The sequence below is a fragment of the Saimiri boliviensis genome, chromosome 3, assembly GCF_048565385.1.
Source record: "Saimiri boliviensis isolate mSaiBol1 chromosome 3, mSaiBol1.pri, whole genome shotgun sequence".
In the NCBI taxonomy this organism is placed as follows: Eukaryota; Metazoa; Chordata; class Mammalia; order Primates; family Cebidae; genus Saimiri; species Saimiri boliviensis.
This window is the reverse complement of record NC_133451.1, coordinates 166,979,500-167,000,016: the sequence shown is the minus strand read 5'-3', so window position 1 is coordinate 167,000,016 and position 20,517 is coordinate 166,979,500. Positions and strand designations below refer to the sequence as shown.

Here is a 20,517-nt window from a genome sequence, read left to right as displayed (position 1 = left end):
AAGAATTTGTTATTGAATAAATATGACTCCATGATGAGATTTATCTCAAAATACCTAGTTATTAACTAAAATCTAACCAATAAATTACATGGTTACCTAAAATATAGGTAAACAACCTCAAACTCATGGGACTGATAAAGTTGAAACATAAATCAGTAAGCAAGGAAACACTAGCAGCAGCTTCAGAATGGACACTCAAGCTCAGCTGGTATTGCCTTCATGGCTGCTTTGTTCTTTTTTACTTGTATCATATGTGTTCTTCAATACTAAACAACAATTGAGTATCCACTATTGCAAGGCACTAACTTTTCACAGAAAAAAATCACAGGCAGTGATGACTTTCAAACTGTTTCAATTTCAGTGGTGAGCACTTTAGAAGCCAGCAGTTACTGTTCCCTTTTCATTTGGACAGACTGGTGAAGGTTCAGCCTCAGAGCTGGGGCCCTGTGTCCTCTCACGTGAGCCTGGTTCAGTACACACCTGTCAAGACCACAATCAAAGAGGGATGGGCCCTCATGAGGATATTGGGTGTCTGAGCTTGGTGCACAGTGAGACTCAGAGTGGTGACTACAACTTCACTGACTTTGGCCACTACAGGAAGAGAAGTGGCAGCAAAGAAAAAGAGAACCATATGGTGGTGACCAGACATGGGGGACTTTGATCACACCTATGGAGAGAGTGGGTGCCAGGTGTGACCACTGTGGGAGGGGTAGGTTTCGAGCACTCAGGAATCCAGCTAGGAACTGAAAGGACAGAGGAGGAGTGGAGCTCCAGGGATGACAGCACAGTAAGGACTTGCACTCACTGTCTTTTCTTATTGCCAATATGACAGACGTTGTCACTATTATGAATATGCCTCAGAACTTACATACAAAGCTTCTGAAAGAAGCATTGTGATGCAGTAGAATAAACACACTTTTAGAGTTGAATATAGCAGTGGGACCTAGTATATGTCTTTTAGCTTCTATGAACCTTATTGGTCTGCTTTGTAAACAGGGGAAAACAATGTAACACTGTGAGGCTGTCAGTAGGATTAGTGATGCCATATGTACAATGCTCAGCACAATGCCAGGCACGCCATAGATGCTCAGTGACTGATACTATTGTTGTTATTCTCAGGGTCTGGAATAGTTACCAAATGTTCTAACAAACGAGTTTGGAAAGTAGGAGTCATAAATTTAGTATACCACCATAAAGAAAAGAAAAGCACAAAAAATGTTCATTGGGTTCAAAATATACTCAAAAAGTTTGGTCACACTTTAAATAAAAGAGAATTATGTCACATACTTGGGTTTCACAGCATTCTTAGGAAAACTTTTAGATTATTCTTTAATTGATGTAAGAATTTATACATGAAAATATTTTGTATTCTCTTTTGAATTAGTGAAATTTATTGTTTCATAAATTTCAATTTGACCTAGATTTAGTTCACAAAAGAAAGTGCTTATCAAATATCATTTTTTTCCTATAAAGCTCAACATTCTGAGAAATGAAAGGCAGAATTAAAGTTGAAAAATTCCCCTTTTCTATTTAGATCACTTAATAATTGCATCCAACGGTGTTGTGCTCTTAATATAACACTATGACCTGAGGTTTGCATTAAGGTAAAACAAACAAACCAACAAACAGAAAACACCCTACCAATCTTTTAAACATCAATAGAACAGATCCTACATAATCCTTGCATTAGTTCTGTGGGTACATAGTTGTGCCCACCTTGGAATCTGTTCCCAGAATCTGCTCAATTGATTGAGAGTTATGGCTCCAATGGTCTCTCCTTTCGACCCTACCTTTTAATCACGCATATTTTTCAGATGGAAAGCTTGAGCATCAGTGAGGTTAAGCACCTTCTCCCAGTTCACTTGACTCACGGAGAGCAGGGTAAGAATTCATGCTGAAGCCGGTGACTTTTTACTCTACATCTGAGATCCTAGTTAGCAAAGCATTGTTAATACAGCAGGACCATGTGTTATTTCCAAAGAATGTGTTTTAGGTTTTCCATTTTGACAGGCATTTCTGCTGTTGTGCTAAAGAAAACAACTTATAGGGTCCTCCAACTGAAATATAGCTGATTTGTAAAGTCAGATGTTCAAAGAGGCTTGGGAGATAAGATATAGGGGTCAGGTCTCCCTTTTATCTTTTTGACCAGGGTCAATGAATGGAATTCAATGAAATTAAATACGAAATGATATGTGTGCTATGTGTTTATCATCTCTTCCTGAAGATAGGGTCTCTAGCAAGTTCTGGACCTCTCAAAAGCTTAAAAGCCCGGATCCAACTTTAGCTACTTTCAAAAGTGACTGCTTTTTTGGTATAAGAATATACTTTTAATATGGTTTCTTTCTTTTTTTTCTTAACCATGCAGGAACTATAAAAATTCAGAAATGACTCTTTGAGCCAAATACTATTACTAAAATCTTGATTTAAGGGGGCATTTTTACTAAATTATAAATGAACAGAGAATTATGAAGGCAATATTATTAGGCTAAGAGTTTGAGGTGAGGGTGACAGAAAGAAATGAAATTCAGTAAATACCTGTTGGGTCTTGGCTTCTTCATAGCTTATTTTAAATTTACATGGAAAGAAATCTTCCTTGCTATCCTTCCCTCCTGCTCTTCACTCACAAGAATAAATCAATATAGAAATTAAATAGAAATAGATCCGGGCGCAGTGGCTCGAGCCTGTAATCCCAGCACTTTGGGAGGCTGAGGTGGATGGATCACGAGGTCAAGAGATCGAGACCATCCCGGTCAACATGGTGAAACCCCGTCTCTACTAAAAATACAAAAAATTTGCTGGGCATGGTGGCGTGTGCCTGAAATCCTCAGCTACTCAGGAGGCTGAGGCAGGAGAATTGCCTGAACCCAGGAGGCGGAGGTTGCGGTGAGCCGAGATCGCGCCATTGTACTCCAGCCTGGGTAAGAAGAGTGAAACTCCCTCTCAAAAAAAAAAAAAAAAAGAAATTAAATAGAAATGATTTTAATATGAATTATATTTTATCAGTAGGATAGCAGGTTTCACCAATTTGACAGTAAAACTTCAAAAAAATTTTCCGCTAAGTTGCATATTATTATGAGCTGTTTTTCCCAGACTAGCATTGGGAAATAACAATCTGCCCCATAATTTCTGTGAGCAACAAGAGAGGACACAGAAAGAGATCAATGATTTTTAGGTATATTTGGAACCCTCATATTTTTGTTACTTGTTCAAAGGTCTCCAGTACAAAAGTCTCCAAAAAATTATCTAAAGTGTGCAATATGTTTTTGAATACCATTGTTTAATGAGCTCATCGAACGTTTGCTTATTTAAAATTTACTAGTTGATTAGAGCCTAACTACTGTTAACTTGTAGAATCCTGTCTAGTAGAGAAGATAATCTAAAAGGTTATGGTTTATTGCCTTGTATGGCAGTTCTGTATCTAATCATGTTATTCTAACATTTCTCTACTAAATTGCCTATAAATACCCAGCTCCTCAAATACTCCTGGAATGAGCTGCCTTATATTTCAGGATACCTCATTAATTATTGCATTGAATAAAATCTTGGACATGGGTTCATTTTATGTTTGCATGAGCATCATGTTTTACATATTTTGTATATTATACATTAACATCCCTGGATATCAGTACTTTAAGACCATGGAATTTCGAGTTGTCACTAATGATGCCTGGTGAGCAGGCAACCCCAAACCACCAGACTTGGTTTTCATGATTACATGGTTTGGTTGCCTCATTAGTATTGTTAAGTAATATAAATCCTAGAGGAAAATAATTACATTCAATAGAAAAAAAGATAACCACAGTCTTAGAAATAACTTGAAAATGGTTTAATTGGCCTCCCGCATTTAGGTAACAAAATAATGAGGCTCAGTGGGGCTAAGTGATAGACAGCAAAGCCAGGACAAGAATTTAAGACGTTAGCATTCCTTCTTCCCCTACAGACTCACCCACCTCAAATGCCACATTTCTTCCCAGTCCATAGCCGAGGTCACATTTTCTGCTTTGATCTATGTCATAAACCATTATTTTCAGGAAAGACCCCGGAGAACAAAGCTCATTTGCAAATATGAGAAAAGGAAGAATTGATAGTAGATTATTCTATAATGGAAACGCTTCCAGATATTTAAATATCAGGAATCTGGGTGACCCAGAATGAGAAGTGTTGTGTAAAAGATGCTAATCAAACAGCAATTTTTAGGTTTTACTTTTTGTTATTATGATTAGTACTGTAAGTATGCTCCTGGTGATTCTGGGAAGAAAGAAGTAACCCATAAATTACCCCGCGTATGTGTGTTTTAGGTGACTGAGTTCAGGTGTCTTAATTATTTTAGTAATTGGAAATATTAACAGTTGTGTCTTAAGAGCATAGCAGAATAGAAAGGGTTTGCTCAGAGAATTTTGAAAGTAGCATTGTCCTCGGACAAGAAGGAACATTTCTAAAGTTTTACCCAAGGCTATGTGGTTTAAAAATGTAAATAGATGTCGAAGAATTGTGTTTGCATGTCTGAAATGAAAGCCCAGAGAATGGGGTGGGGAGATGTTTCTTATAAACCTGGGCTCCATTAATACCCTCAATCTGCATTCTTGGCTGACTCCCTGTTTATTTCCTCTCTGCTTTTGTGATGTGCCAGGTCACCGTACTGATACCGCAAACCTGATCCAAACCTCTTGTGGCCGTGCCCAGGAGGACCGTGCAGGCAGAGGAGCCAGTTTGGAGCAGAGATAGAGTGCGGCTGCAGGTGCTGGTGCAAGCCCCGTGAGAGGTAAGGAGTGAACAGAGTTCTGTAGAAACCACATCCTCCTACAGGCATCCTGCTGACATAGGTTTGGCCTTCTTCTTGGGACTGCTCTTCATGAGTGACAAAATCTCATTCACAAAACAGAGTGATAGGTTAAAACAGAATATAGAGCTTTTGAAAACACAGTGTTTTGTTGTTGTTGTTGTTTTTTAAGACAGGGTTTCACCATGTTGGTCAGGCTGGTCTTGAACTCCCAACCTCAGGTGATCCGCCCACTTTGGCCTCCAAAGTGCTTGGATTACAGGCGTGAGCCACCACGCCCAGCGAAAACACAGTGTTTTAACAGAAGATATTCTGATACACGCGTATCTTGGCCTTTTTGCCAGGCATGTTTACTTGCATTTTATATCCTTTGGATTACAAACCCCAAGAAGGCAGAGATGGGTTTAACCTGCTAATCATTTTATTTTTCAGAGCCTCAGAGTGATTATTAAGTATCTGACAAGATAGTAAATTGACAAGAACAACTAGATCTGAAGTCAAAAAATACAAGGTAATGTTGAAAGAGGAGAAGCTCCCATTGAAAAGTCCTGAGCCAGCTGGTCCCCTGTCTTCTTCAGATGCACTCTATCTACATTATTCATATTATGTCTTTCCTTCTCAGCCTCAGTACATCCACCTCTGGGAAAAAAGGCTGACAAAGGCTTAACAGCTGAGTGAGGTAACAGGGACATACCTGTCTGCTACAGACTATAGAATGTCCATGTCAGTGAGCAGGGCTCTGGAGGTATCCTGGAGTTCAGAAGTGTTGAGCTCAATACTTCCCTAATAAACTCTCAGAGAGTCTCTTAATAAAAGCTCAAAAAGAAAAAAAAAATGATGCCACCTTAGATTTCATGGGTGGTGTAAGCCTGGAAGACCAAGTTATGCTAAGATACGGTCTTCTATCCAGGGACCCAGGACGCTAGTAGAGAAAAAAGACACATCTAAGAAGAGGATCAAACACTTTTACTCTCACTGCCATTTACTCCAAAGTTGAGGATTACACAAAATTTACTCTCTGACAGGGACACAGAAAGAACATAGCTTAATAGCATTATGGGTCAACAGAGGGAAGCTTCCTTCTTGTTGTTGTTGTTATTTTAGTACTGCATGCTATCATTAAGGTTAGTTTTTATTTATTTGAATTTCTATTTTATCGAAGAAGCAGACTCTAAAGAGTGTACAATCAAAGATTTAGAGACTAGAAAACATAGCTCCTAACCAACTTTATGAACAAGGCTGAGCCCTTATATTTAGGTGAAGAAAAACTTGGCACTTGCTCTAATATTTGTATCACCTGTTAATGCACCATTGTTCTAGAGTAGAAATAAACTCAGCTGGGTTTATTGATGAACCAGGAAAAGAGCAAAGTTAAGCTGGCTATACATGCACAGAAAAATTATATATTTTATTGTTAATATTCTTAGAAATAGGCATTTCAACAAGAACATTTAAATGATGTATTTTACAGTTGTGTCTATGTTGGAAAAATGAAGTAGAGTATATAAGTTATGTCTGATACACTCACCTCATGTAACCACATCCTGTGTCAACTATAGTTGTCCTTTAACTTATCAAAATGTTTCTCTGAAATCTCTACCTGAATGTTTAGACAGTTCCAAGATGTGACATTCTCTAGGAAGATGAGAAGACTAAATTTTGATTCATGTCTAATAATTTTCCATAATATCTCACTGTTATTGCTAACTATGTATTTAAGTAAAGATTATTATCATATAACAAAACACTACTATCTTAAAATTATTCTCTTAACTCAAACCAATATTTTTAAGGCTGAATTTCATTGGGACAAATATTTGAAAGGACATTTTTCTTTAAGACACAGAAATTGATAAAAATAATTTTATTCAAATTCTTTGAAATTATAGTAAAGATGGTGAGAAAGACATTATTTTTATGACTATATCTGGCATAAGTTATTTAGACACCATATACTTAGGAGCTATCTAAAATTTTTATAATAGAAATACATTAACTTTCTATGTAATCATTAAATAACATTTATTTGAAACAACAGTTTAAATGTGAATTTTTTTCACATCTGCATTGGAATTTCCTTTGTCTTTTGAGTTTGTGTGCATATTATACAAAGAAGATGCCAGGCCAAGTGAAGACTGACAGCTAAAACAGTTTGCCAATCTCAATCTATGCCTGACCTGTCTGTGGATGTTAAGGAATGTTAAGAAATAATGGAATAAATTATTGAAGACATTCTTTCTGTGTGAAATATTTGGAATATGTCATAATAGCTTACTGAGGGTCACAAACTGTCATAAGACAGCATTAATGTCCGTTCTCATCTCTGATGGCACGTTCCCAATCCTTTTGTGTAACTAATAAAGCACAAGCCAATTTTTGTCAGATCCTTTGCATTAGTTTTGTTAGAGATGGTACAAAATATGCTGAAACAAATCATGATCAGCTGTTATTCTGAGTAGGGTAATTCTACCTATTCGACGAGAACTGCTTCTGAAAAGCTTCTATGGAGCTTTAAAGGGTTCATCTGCTGTTGGAAAGATTGCGTTGATTTAATGATGCCTCTAGAGGGCACTCTGCACTCAGTTGAGGTCGAAAATAGTTTCTGAGGTTGCCTGCACTTTTCCTCAAGGTTTTCATTTTGAATTCAGGAGAGCGGGTATGAGTGTAGACAATGTGTGGTGTACATGTGAGTAGTAATTATAGCTCATTTCTTTTGTTTCATTTATGTTAAAACTTGTAATAAAAATTATTTCTTTTATTTTCTTTTTTAAAAATATGTAACACTTCACAAATTTGCGTTACATCATTGCACGTAGGCCGTACTAATCTCCTGTGTATTTTTCCACTTTTAGTATATGTGCTGCTGAAGGGAGCACAATTATTTTTTCCTTAATAAAGTTGGTTTTTAAGTTGCAGTCATTGTTGGACATTTATATAATAGGCTTAACATCCAATAGCTTTCCTTCTATATGCTCTGTAGAAGCTTTTCAGAAACAGTTTTCATTACCTATGTAGAATTATCCTATACATAATAACAACCAATTATGATTTGATTCAGAATGTTTTGTGCCATCTCTAACAAAACTAATGTAAGGAATGTGACAAAAAGTGTTTTCTGCCTTATCAGCTATACAAAAGTATTGGGACATGCTATCAGAAGTGAGAAGAGACCTTACATTGTCATATGCAAGCTGATTTTTATAAAAAATTACAGTAATTCATATTCTCTTCCTTTGTGATCTTCATATGGATGTGATATTGATGATCTTGGAATTTCATTTTGTGCCAGAAATTAAGAAGAATTCAAAGAATTGATCAAATATGGTATACTTTCAATATTAAAATATGTAATAAGAATACATTATAATTCATCAAATAAAGTAGGAATTATTAATCTATACTGATAAAAACGTTAAACATAAATGGCTTTTCTTTATGTTAGAATGCCTACTGATAAGCGTAGAGAACATTATGCATTAGAAAATCGTCACTTGACAACTATCATAGTAATAATCTCAGTAAGAAGTATCAATAGATGCTAAGACTAGTGGCTGACAATTTGATAAGAAATGGGATCTTTACATAATTTCATACTCCTACCACCAAGTATGTAGTGAATAATAGGGAAAATATAAAAGAATAATGTTACATTGGAGAATCTTGGCAGACACCACCTTAATCAAATGATCAAGGTTAAAATCACCTGTAATGAGAAAAATCCAAACTACGATCACATGATAAAATGGATTTAATTAAAGCTTCACATCTGTGATATTCTTGCCAAAAATATAAAACCTGAATCTAATTACAAGGAAACATTAGCCAAAAGAAAACTGAAAGACATTCTACAGAATATTAAGTCTATAATGTTTTAGAGTATCAGGTCATGAAAGTTAAATGAAGACTGAGAAACTGACCCAGATTGTAAGAGACTAAAAATTATGAAAACTAAATGTAATGTAAGATCCTGGATTGGAGGCTTTTTTATGCAAAGGATATTAATGGGATAATTGGCAAAATCTGGATGGGGTTTGAGGATTAGATGTAGTACTGTATCAATGTTCATTTTCTGATTTTGATGATTATCCTATGATATTATTGGAGAATGTCCTTGTTTATAGGACATGCATACTAAATCGTCCAGTGGTACCTTTTTAATTTTATTTTTTTTTCTTGCTCACAGAACAAACTTTATTTATAAACAAGCTTTATTTAAATCCATTTTATACTTTAAACTTCCAGTGGTAACTTATTTCCAAATGGCTGAGGAAAAACAATTTTTGTGCACTTCTTAAAAATTTTTGGCAAGTTTGAAATTATTTTATAAGTGCAAAAAAGCAAGGAAAATATTAAACCTCAAAATGAGATCTGATTTGATACTTAAAAGTATTTCTTGCTCAATGTAGGAGTCATTTTATAAAAATGAAATTAGCATTTGATTATGTAGCAGGAACTAAGATGCAGACCAATAAATCTTTCTTGGGGTTTATGAAATTAGTGCAAACCAAAGCGACTAAGATGATTTAGTTTTTGTTTTGTTTTTCTAAAAGGATTTGGAGAAAGAACATTTGTGTACATCAAATTACTGTGATGGTGTGTTCTAGCCCAAGGATTCTAGAAAACTAAATGAAATACCCCCACTATAATATTTTAAGTTCACATAGCAAAAAACACAAAATAAACAAACAAAACCCTATGAATGTCTTCACCTTTGCTTTGTTTAATGGCAGGCATTTCACCTCCCTTTGGACTTCTCAGAATAAGCAAATAGGCTCTGTTGGAATCCTCAGATTATAGAAGCCTGCATTTGGAAATGTGAGTCAGTGCTGACATCCATGAACAAAAAACTGGCACACACACACACACATAGACACACACACACACACACACAAAGACTTCTCGGCTGGGCTCAGTGACTCATGCCTGTAATCCTAGCACTTTGGGAAGCCAGGGTGGGTGGATCACCTGAGGTCAGGAGTTCGAGACCAGCCTGGCTAACATGGTGAACCTTGTCTCTGCCAAAATTATAAAAATTAGCCAGGCGTGGTGGTGGGCACCTATAATCCCAGCTACTCAGGAGGCTGAGGCAGGAGAATCCCTTGAACCCGGGAAGTAGATGTTGCAATGAGCTAAGACTACACCACTTCACTATAGCCTGGGTGAAAAAGCAAAACTCTGTTTAAAAAAAAAAAAAAAAAAGACTTCTCAAATAAGCCAATAAATATTTTTTTTAAACTTCTTTGTGTAAGTCCCATACACCTTCAAAATCAACTGCCTGTGTGCTCATAATTTTGGATGAGATTATAGAAGAAAGAATGCATATATAAGAGAATTTTAAAACTTATTTTTTAAAAAACAGTGGTGTGAGCCTTGACATCAGACAGCAACACACAGATTAAAATGGAACTATATCACAGCATTACTTTTGGCTGGAAAAGTTATAAAACATAAAAAAAATTATGGACTTTATTTATTTCTGAGTATAGAGAGTGAATCATTTTTTTTCCCTAGGTGAAATGCCAAAAACACTTGGTTCTCTTTGTTTATTGTAGCATGTCAACAATCAAATTCAGATGGGAATTAACAAGGGTCATGACAATGTGAGAGACCAGGAAATTAAAACAGTTACCTAGAATAAAATCGTTTGTTGTTCATCATTATCCTCTTCATATGATTGACATAAAAACAAATCCAGTATTCGTAGTAACGCAGCTACGCAAAGGCTACAAGACAAATTCCTAAGACTGAGTAAGTTAGATTAGTCGGCAGCAACGGCAAGTCTCACATAGAGCTGGCATTTCAGAGATAAACAGACCAAGGCTGATAGCATGGGTAGTAAGAACAGGGACCAGCAGGGGGTGAAGTGAACTGGTTTTGTGAGTGATAGAATGGGAACAGTACCATTCTGCTAAAGAAATGACATTTTCCCTCAGGTTGCTCATGCTTGTAGAAATATATACAAACAAACAGACCTCCTGCCCAGGCTAGTCACAGTGATGGCAGGATTCATGGAAACAGGCACTGTATTAAACACTATATGCTTGATTTCATTCAGTTTCATTCAGCAGAAGGCCCTCTGAAGAAGGAAACTGTCTCCCTATTCTTGGAGTTGAGGGAACTGAGATTCACAGAGATTAAGTAATTTGCTCCAGGTGAGCTCTTAACCACTGCATTTACTCAGGAATAAATGATCCATTTTCTGTACACAGAAATAAACTGACAAGATCTGTAATTTTTTTTTATAGCTTTTGAGTCTAAAACTAATACTGTGATAAAAATCCATTTTAAACCTTTGTTTGTAAATTGCTAAAGGTAAAGAATTAGAACAGAACAACTAGTGATAATGGTAGAGGTAGGTCTTTTTAATAAGTTTTTTCCTGTAACAAGTATAGTTTTTTTTTTTTAAGTAAGAAAATAAATGTTTGCATACAATATTTGGTTCTAAAGAGTGAAAATTCCGGAACTGGTACAGGAAACAATTGGGTGTGATTGACTATGTAATAGAAATCATAGCAATTAAATGTGAAATTCCAGTAAGATTTGGAAAACCAAAGAATCTGTCACATTTATTTTTTAATGGAATTACAAACTACCTGAGATATAAAGTATATACAGTTTTGAAGTTGAAAAAAATTAAAAATTGCTTAGTAATATACATTAATACCCAAGATAATAAATACTTAGCAAAGGCTAAACAAATGCTGAATAAATAAATAAATAAATAGAAAAAAGTAGTGCTTTAATCTTTTGTATAAAGATTTTTATAATTGTTACAATAACACAATTTCAATGTAGAAAATTTAGAATAAACTTATGATAGATTTGCTCTTATTTTCTATTTATATATGTATTTTTAAAATTAAGATTAGGGATACTTCGTGTTTTATTTTTTCTGATTAGTGTTGCATCAGGTCATTAAAATACGTAAGAAATAAAATTCTCCATTTACTCAAATATCCAAGGGTAGAATAAGAATTCAGTTTAAAGCATTCAAGAACAAGCACAAATAGACTTGACTCAAAGTCTTAATGAACTTAAAAAAAAAAAACAAAAAATACCATGTGCTAAATACACCAAAAAAGGGGGAAAAATCAACTAGAAAACAGTGGGCTATTTATTGGTGGCACATAAAAGCTGTACTCATAAATAGCAAGCAGATGGCTGCTAAGAGTTAAGAAACTTGGTGTTTAGCTTTACTGTTAAAAGACTTTAGATGTTCTTACACCAATGTTCTCTTTAAGAACACCTAAGTTCAGCCAGCACTGCGGCTCATGCCGGTAACCCCAGTGTTTTGGGAGGCCAAGGCCGGTGGGTCACCTGAGGTCAGGAATTCAAGATCAGCCTGGCCAACATGGTGAAACACCTTCTCTACTAAAAATACAAAACTTAGCTGGGCTTGGTGGTGGGAGCCTGTAATCCCAGCTACTTGGGGGGCTGAGGCAGGAGAATTGCTTGTACCTGGTGGGAGAAGGGGGAGCAAAGTTTGCAGTGAGCCGAGATCACGCCACTGCACTCCAGCCTCGGTGACAGAGCAAGACTCTGTCTCAAACAAAACAAAACAAAACAAAACAAAACAAAACAAAACAATAAAAACCAAGTCTAAGCTCAAATACGCATTGGAAGTATTTAAATTTTTTTAAATAAAAATGAAGAATCGAAGAGAATAATGAGAAAGAGATTGTCTTTAACATGTAAATCTATTTCAAACCTAGCTGGAAAGCTAAACATAAACAAAAAAAAAAAACTGGGAATTACCCAAGAATTCTGAAGAAATTTGGGGACAAAGTTAGAAATCCTCCTCAAAATATGTTAGCCACCATGAAAGAGAAATGAAGATTGTTGGTATGAATCTTGTCAATAAGGAGAGCCATATAAGAATGTTAAAGTTCTTATCAGCGAGCAGTGGAATGTCGTGGTATACATTCACTACTATACAAATGATTTACACTATGGAGATAAAAGTTTCTGTAATGACAAATCTTGTTTGACTGATTAAATACACCTGTGAAAGATTCACCAAGATTACAGGCAAAGACAATTTTAAACATTTAGTAAATATGAAAATGTTCTCTCATGTTTTTAAAAATAGATCCTAGAAAAGAACTAAAGGATGTGTATAATAAGGTGAGTATAAATATTTATTCTTTCTTAAAGACCTTGACTAGGAGAAGTTTCATTCTTGTTCGTTTTTTTTTTTTTTTAGAAATTACTTCTAAAAGAAAGTAAGCAATGACATTTTTAGGACTTTTCAAACCAAAATGCTAAAGCAAAAGGAATAAACTACAGAGAAAATGCACAAATTTATAGGAATAGGCTGAAAAGCAGCACATGTCCTTTACTGTAAAGAACTGTATTTAGAGAACAAATAACCCAAAGCATGTGGATTTGATCTATATGGCTGAAACTTTCTGTTGCAAAGAGGTTTACAAGCATGTAGATTGTTTGCTTATGAAATCCTTCTCACAGAGCTACAGTGCAAAATTTTTCAGTGACTAGATTTTATCATTCACTTGGCAAATAACCACTGAGCACCTATTAGGGATGTATTTCTCGATGCTTAGCATATTATGTCAATGAACAAAACAGAAAAAAAATCCTGTTTTTGTGAAGCTCACATTTCAAGTTTTCTGTTAAAAACAAAACAAAAAAAATCTGTAGTATTATTTTGCCTCTAAACAAACTTAGTGAATTTACCTACAAGTTTCTTAATAAAAATGGCTTGAAAGATCTAGAAGGCCAACTCAGCTGATCAAGAAGATGGGTTGCCTTAAGGCAAAATGTTTAAAAGTTGGTTGTGTGTCTGAAAAATATAAGTTCAAAGAGGGTGTTAACAAAATCATGGAATATGTTATGAGAACAATCCCTTCTTTCACAGTGATGATGGCCTGAGCTGTCATAAAATACACATATAGCTCTGAGGTATCTAAAATTTTTAAATAAAAATGAAGAATTAGAGAGGATAATGAGAAAGTGACTATCTTTAACATGTAAACCTTTCAAAGAGATCTTTGAAAGTGGTATAGATCCTTTTTGATGGCCAGAGATACAAAGTTGTAAACGATTAAGAGAAATTTTAGTGAAATCCTAAAACCAACCAACCAAACAAAAGGACTTGAGAAAACACAGATGTGGCATGGCAGGTCCAGCTGAAAGCATTGAACAAGGAGAAAGAAGGGATAGATAATTCAAAACAAAAAATAAAGCAGATCAACAAACAAAACCAGAAAATCTAGGGAAACCTGGGACACACTCATGGAGATGGTGGTGATACAACTTTAGGGAACCAGGAAGGGATGGATGCTAGAGCTGGAAAACTGTTAGTAAAATACGGATGCTATCGACCAGCACAGTAAGCTTAAAGATATACCTATAAAGCTAGCTGTTACTTAGGCAGCACTTTTCACTTCAAAGAAGGCAGGCATGAGGTCTAGAAGAAAAGAATCTTGTGACTTTTCTAGCCCAGTAATACCCCTTTCTGGCAGAGGTAGATGGGTAGGAAAAACAAAGACTTCAAAGGCCCTGGTGATGAACAGGGATTAATGAATGGGAGGAGGAAGTGGCACCCGGGAACCACTGATTAAACATTTCAATCCATGACAAGCTGAGAGATCTGAGATTAAGCTTATCACTGAACTGATCTTTATCTCCCAAATTCTTCCATTTCTTAACTGGAGTTAAAAATGAGAAGAATGGCCTGAAGAAGAGAAAGCTGATCATGCAAACACAAATTCACAATGTCCAGAGAAGCATCATTCTTTTGGTACTCTCAGATAAGAAAGGAAACCAAGGAAGCCTAATCTTTACAAGGTGGCATCAGAGTAGGTAACTTCTCAGGGTAGGTACCTGAGGACAGTTGTGTAGATTGCTGTATAACAGCACTTGGCTTAAGAGCGAAGGCTGGGACACAGCCCATTCTCTACCTGCCAAGCCAAGAGCCCTTGTGTGGGGCTACATACGCTCAGGAAAAAAAAGCGTGCCTTTTTGTCAATTACACAAAGGCACTACACAAGTTAGCATTGCCCTGGGAACTGCATCCCCTCAAAAACCACTGTCAGAGGCAGAGCCCTTGTCTGTCAAAATTGAGATGGCATTTGGCATTTCTTTCTTTTGTATGATGCCAACACTGTGACTGCTTTCACTTGGTTCCTTTACTGCCCCCAAATGGGCATAGACATGCTAAAGGAACTTCCTCTTGCCATCGTTCTTACCCACACAGGTAACACCAACCACACCTGAGAATGCTGAACAATGGGTTCGCTGAGACAACTGCAGAAGAGTTTTGACAGCGACGCTACAAAACTTCCAAATTCCCTTTTGCATAATCCACTAAGAAGAGGACTATTTACAGTCCAGGATTTCTCAAAAACTTTATAGCAGGGCCCTCAGTAGACTTTATTTAGACACAATGTGTCAAAACTGTACCTAGTTAGGACTTGTCAGGCTGAGGGGGTTTTCCGTATTTCTGAGCAACGTTTTTCATCTTTACACAGAGCTTTGATAGATCGCAGCTGTGGGTTCCCTGGCAGTCTCTGGATTCATAGAGACCCCTGAGCACACATGCCCTGACCAGCAGGTTTCTGTGGTGCTTTTAGTAACCACCAATGAACTGCTGTATTTTCCTATGATAGAACAAGCTAGTTCACGGAGAACTGTGGCTAACACTTACTGCCAAAGTTATTGGTTTAGTGATCCTGAAGTTACTGCCAGCAATCAGGCACCTTGGCTATCTTTTTCTCAACAGATTCTTTGTTGTGGTTTATTTTTGTTTCAATTTCCTCAGATAATTTTTTATTCCTTTTTATCCAGCAGATTTCTGGAACCCCAGATCAGCTGGCCATTTCAAGTCCTCTGTTCAGGCTCTGTTAAGAGAACAAACAAAACTGTACTGGAAAATCACTTATCATGGGTAGAACTAAACCCGGAGAGAAGTGTCACAAAGTGAAACTGGCTTTTTGGATCTGCTTGGTGAGAGTGAAAGTAAAGGTCACTTTTTGGTAAGATGCTCTGAATACTAGTAAAAGTGGAACTGTGTGCTGGGGAAGAGAGTAGGAGTTGAAGGTCAAGTGGGAACTTTGGTGGCACAATAACCGTGATTAATTTATGAATGGACTCTAAGCTATGTCAGTGGATGCTTCTGACGACTCTGAATGAGTGGGGGGCAGGAAAGAAAGTTTTGAGGTGTGAGGAAAGTCCAGAAAACATGCTAATCAAATATGCCATGAAAGGGGACAACTGGGTGGCCATACTGATGCTTTATTTAGTGCTTGTAATGATCACAGGAGGACTCACTGCAGAAATCACCAGGATGTTCCATGCAAGATGGCTTGTGGTCGACGGCTGGCTTTTTACAGAGCAGCAGGCTCCCGGGTGGATCATCTGGTTACTAGGCATTGTTTTGTAGCTCATGTGCTTAAAATTAGTTTCAAAGCATTATGTTTTATGTCTCAAAATCAAACAAAATTCCCCAAATAAAAGACAATAGCTTTTCTGAGAAGAAGACATAAATATGGTTCTACAGCATGAGCATCATAATTTTTGCCTTAGGCAAATTTAGAGCTAGAATGTTTGTAAGAGTTTTCTAGCTAAGCCCATCTAGCTTCATGCCATACATGTCTGCATGTTGTTCTCCCAAGCCTGTGTCATGATGGGAAGAGCCCTGGACTTGAAATCAGAAGAGTTGCACTCTAGATTTAGAATACTAGCTATGATCTGGGCAATTACTTAGCTTATTCATTTGTATATTAATTAATACACATATTCATTTATTCAACAGTTACATACCAAGAACCTGCTATGTATTAGTACATGAGGATCTCATTTTCCTCATATGTAAATTAAAGAAACTACCTAGATAACTCCAACATTGAAATCATATAATTTATTTTAAATATCACATTATTTTGAAGTATTGAGATAAAAATCTAGATCATCTCACAAACAAATGGAAATACATCCCATGCTCATGGATGGGTAGAATCAATATTGTGAAAATGATCATACTACCAAAAGCAATCTATAAATTCAATGCAATTCCCATCAAAATACCACCATCATTTTTCACAGAACTAGAAAAAACAATCCTAAAATTCATATGGAACCAAAAAAAGAGCCCACATAGCCAAGGAAAGACCAAGCAAAAAGAATGAATCTGGAGGCATCACATTGCCCAATTTCAAACTACGCTATAAGGCCTTAGTGACCCAAGCAACATGGTACTGGTACAAAAATAGGCACATACACCAGTGGAACAGAATAGAGAATCCAGAAATAAGTCCAAATACTTACAGCCAGCTGACCTTTGACAATGCAAACAAAAGTATAAACTGAGGAAAGGACTCCCTATTCAACAAATGGTGCTGGCATAATTAGCAAGCCCACATGTGGAGGAATGAAACTGGATCCTCATCTCTCACCTTACACAAACATCAACTCAAGATGAATCAACGACTTAAATCTAAGACCTGAAACCACAAAAATTCTAGAAGATAACATTAAAAAAAAAAAAAAACCTTCTAGACACTGGCTTACATAAAGACTTCATGACCAAGAACACAAAAGCAAATGCAAAAGAAAAAAAAAAAAAAGATAGATGGGATTTAAATAAACTGAAAAGCTTCTGCATAGCAAAAGAAATAATCAGCAGAGAAAACAGCAACCCACACTGTAGGAGAAAATCTTCACAACGTATCAAACAAAGGACTAATACCCAGAATCTACAAGGAACTCAGACAAATCAGCAAGAAAAAATAAACAATCCCATCAAAAATTGGGCTTAGGAAATGAACAGACAATTCTCAAAACAAGGTATGCAAATAACCAACAAACATGAAACAATGCTCAATATCAGTAATTATAAGGAAAATGCATATAGAAACCAAAATGCGATACCACCTTACTCCTGCAAGAATGGCCATAATCAAAAAATCAAAAAATAATAGATGTTGGCATGGATGTGATGAAAAGGGAACACTTTTACACTGCTGGTGGGAATGTAAACTGCTACAACCGCTATGGAAAATCGTGGGAATATTCTTAAAGAATTAAAAGTAGATCTACCATTTGATTCAGCAATCCTACTACCCGGTATCTACTCAGAGGAAAAGCAGTCATTATATGAAAAAGATACTTGTACATGCATCTTTATAGCAGAACAATTCACAATTGCAAAAATATGAAACCAACCCAAATGCCTATCAGTCAATAAGTGGATAAAGAAAATGTGATATATATATATATATATATATATATATATATATATATATATATATATAATGAAATACTATTCAGCCATAAAAAGAACAAAATATATTCTAAGTGAAATAACTCAGGAATGAAAACAAACGTCATATGTTCTCCTTCATAAGTGGGAGCTAAGCTATGAGGACTCAAAAGTGCCGGGCGCGGTGGCTCAAGCCTGTAATCCCAGCACTTTGGGAGGCCGAGGCGGGTGGATCACGAGGTCGAGAGATCGAGACCATCCAGGTCAACAAGGTGAAACCCCGTCTCTACTAAAAATACAAAAAGTTAGCTGGGCATGGTGGTGCGTGCCTGTAATCCCAGCTACTTAGGAGGCTGAGGCAGGAGAATTGCCTGAGCCCAGGAGGCGGAGGTTGCGGTGAGCCGAGATCGCGCCATTGCACTCCAGCCTGGGTAACAAGAGCGAAACTCTGTCTCAAAAAAAAAAAAAAAAAAAAAAAAAAAGAATAATACAGTGGACTTTGGGAACTCAGAAGAAAGGGTGGGACAGGGGTGAGGGATAAAAAACTATACATTGGGTACAGTGTACACTGCCTGGGTGATAGGTGCACCAAAATCTCAGAATTCACCCTTGAAGAATTATTCATATAACCAAACACCACCTGTTCCCCAAATAGCTATTAAAATAAAACATTTTTAAAAATCTAGGTCATCTGATATAATACATAAACTTATTTATCAGGTTATTGGACCACGTATTTTCAAATAGTAACCTGTTTTATTTTTTAATGGATATTTTACATTATAGAAATACACTCATTTTGACAAGCAAATGATAGAGAACACAAAAAAGTTAATAATGGTCTTATGCTTCCTTCAGTTCCACTCTACTCTGATAACTAGTATTAGCATCACTCTTCCATGTTTTTTTCTGTGTTTATACAAATATAAGTAGAGTATATATACAATATGTATGTGTATATACAAATATATATACTAATACACAACATATTTTTCTTCTTTTTAAAATATAAATATTTATATAGTTTATAAATTAAATATTTAATATCAAAACAAATATTATATATACCTCTCCTAATTTTTTTGTTATTTTGCATTTATGCAAACATCTCTGACTATTCCATCAGTTCATACATATTGCTCTAATTGTTTTAAATAGTCAAATAGTATTTGAAAATTATGAATGGACTAAATTTACTTAGTGAAAGGAAAATAAACTTAGGGCCCCAAAATCACTAACATAAAGGGAAAAGTCAAGCTGGAAACTGCTTAGGGCAAACCTGCCTCCCACTCTATTCAAAGTCATCCCTTTGTTCACAGAGATAAATGCATATCTGATTGCCTCATTTGTAGAGTCTAATCAGAAAGTCAAAGGAATACAACCATTTGTCTCTTATCTACCTATTACCTGGAAGCTCCCTCCCTGCTTCAAGTTGTCCTGCCTTTTTCAGACTGAACCAATGTTTGTCCTATATATGTTAATTGATGTCTCATGTCCTCCTAAAATGTATACAATCAAACTGTGCTCTGACCACCTTGGGCACATGTTGTTGGGACCTCCTGAGGCTGGGTCACAGGTGTGCATCCTCAACCTTGGCAAAATAAACTTTCTAAATTAACTGAGACCTGTTTCAGATTTTCGAGGCTCACAACTTAATAATTTCTCTATGATGGAATAGCAAGCTTTTTAAACTTTTTCCTCTTGATGTCACTACAATCAATGCACAATAGAATTACCTGTCGAGATATATTCTTACATCCTAGTATTTTATTTATATAGAATAGATTTACCAAAGTTAGATTGTTGGGACCTTCTAGGTTATTTTCTAAATTGGTTAAAATAATTTTCATTTCTTTCAGCTATATGTAAGAATTCTTATTTTCCTACAGCTGAAGTCAGTCCTAGGTGTTATTGGTGTTTTTGCCAGCAAAGAATTCCATTATTTCAATTTGTATTTTCCTAATTGCCAGTGATATTAATCATATTTCAATATGTTCATTATTCATTTGCTTTGCTCTTCTATAATTGTTAGTTCTGGTTTTTGACTGACTTTTCTTTATTGGCATCTTTTCCCTTTTCCATTTGTAGTAGTTATTTGTCTAGTCAGCACTTCAACAAGTAGTAGGTGTCATAAAAGAAATATAGAGCAACTAAAGTGAAATCAGGGCTACGCGGTGTTAGCTGGGGAGGTGGGAATTGCAATTTTAAATGGAGTGATCAAAGTTGGGGCTTATTGAAAGGTGACAACTGAGCAAGGCTTGAAGGAGGTGTAGTATGGGCCATGTAGCTTACTGGGGAAAAAGCATTCCCTGTAAAGGTAGCCAGTGCAAAATCCCTAAGACTAGAGCTTGCCTGGTTTTTCCAACATACGGCAGGGAGGAAAATACAACTGGAGTGGGGGAGTGAGAAGAGGAGTTGCAGCAGATTACACTAGAAAGGTAAAAGGGAGCCAGCCTAAGGAGGGCTGGTGGGCATTGTAAAAACTTTGCATTTTCCTCTGAGTGGATGGGGGTTTTCA

General features: G+C 36.2%; 1 protein-coding gene and 1 non-coding gene across 3 annotated transcripts in view; both read right to left on the bottom strand.

Moving 5' to 3' along the window:
* The window catches only part of TNIP3 (TNFAIP3 interacting protein 3), a 109,941-nt gene that overhangs the window by 63,651 nt on the left and 25,773 nt on the right, over nucleotides 1-20,517 (bottom strand). The gene's annotated exons all lie outside the window — the stretch shown is intronic.
* LOC120367845 (U6 spliceosomal RNA) lies at nucleotides 7,550-7,656 on the bottom strand. The gene has a single exon (XR_005582117.1). It is a non-coding gene; the product is annotated as a U6 spliceosomal RNA (small nuclear RNA).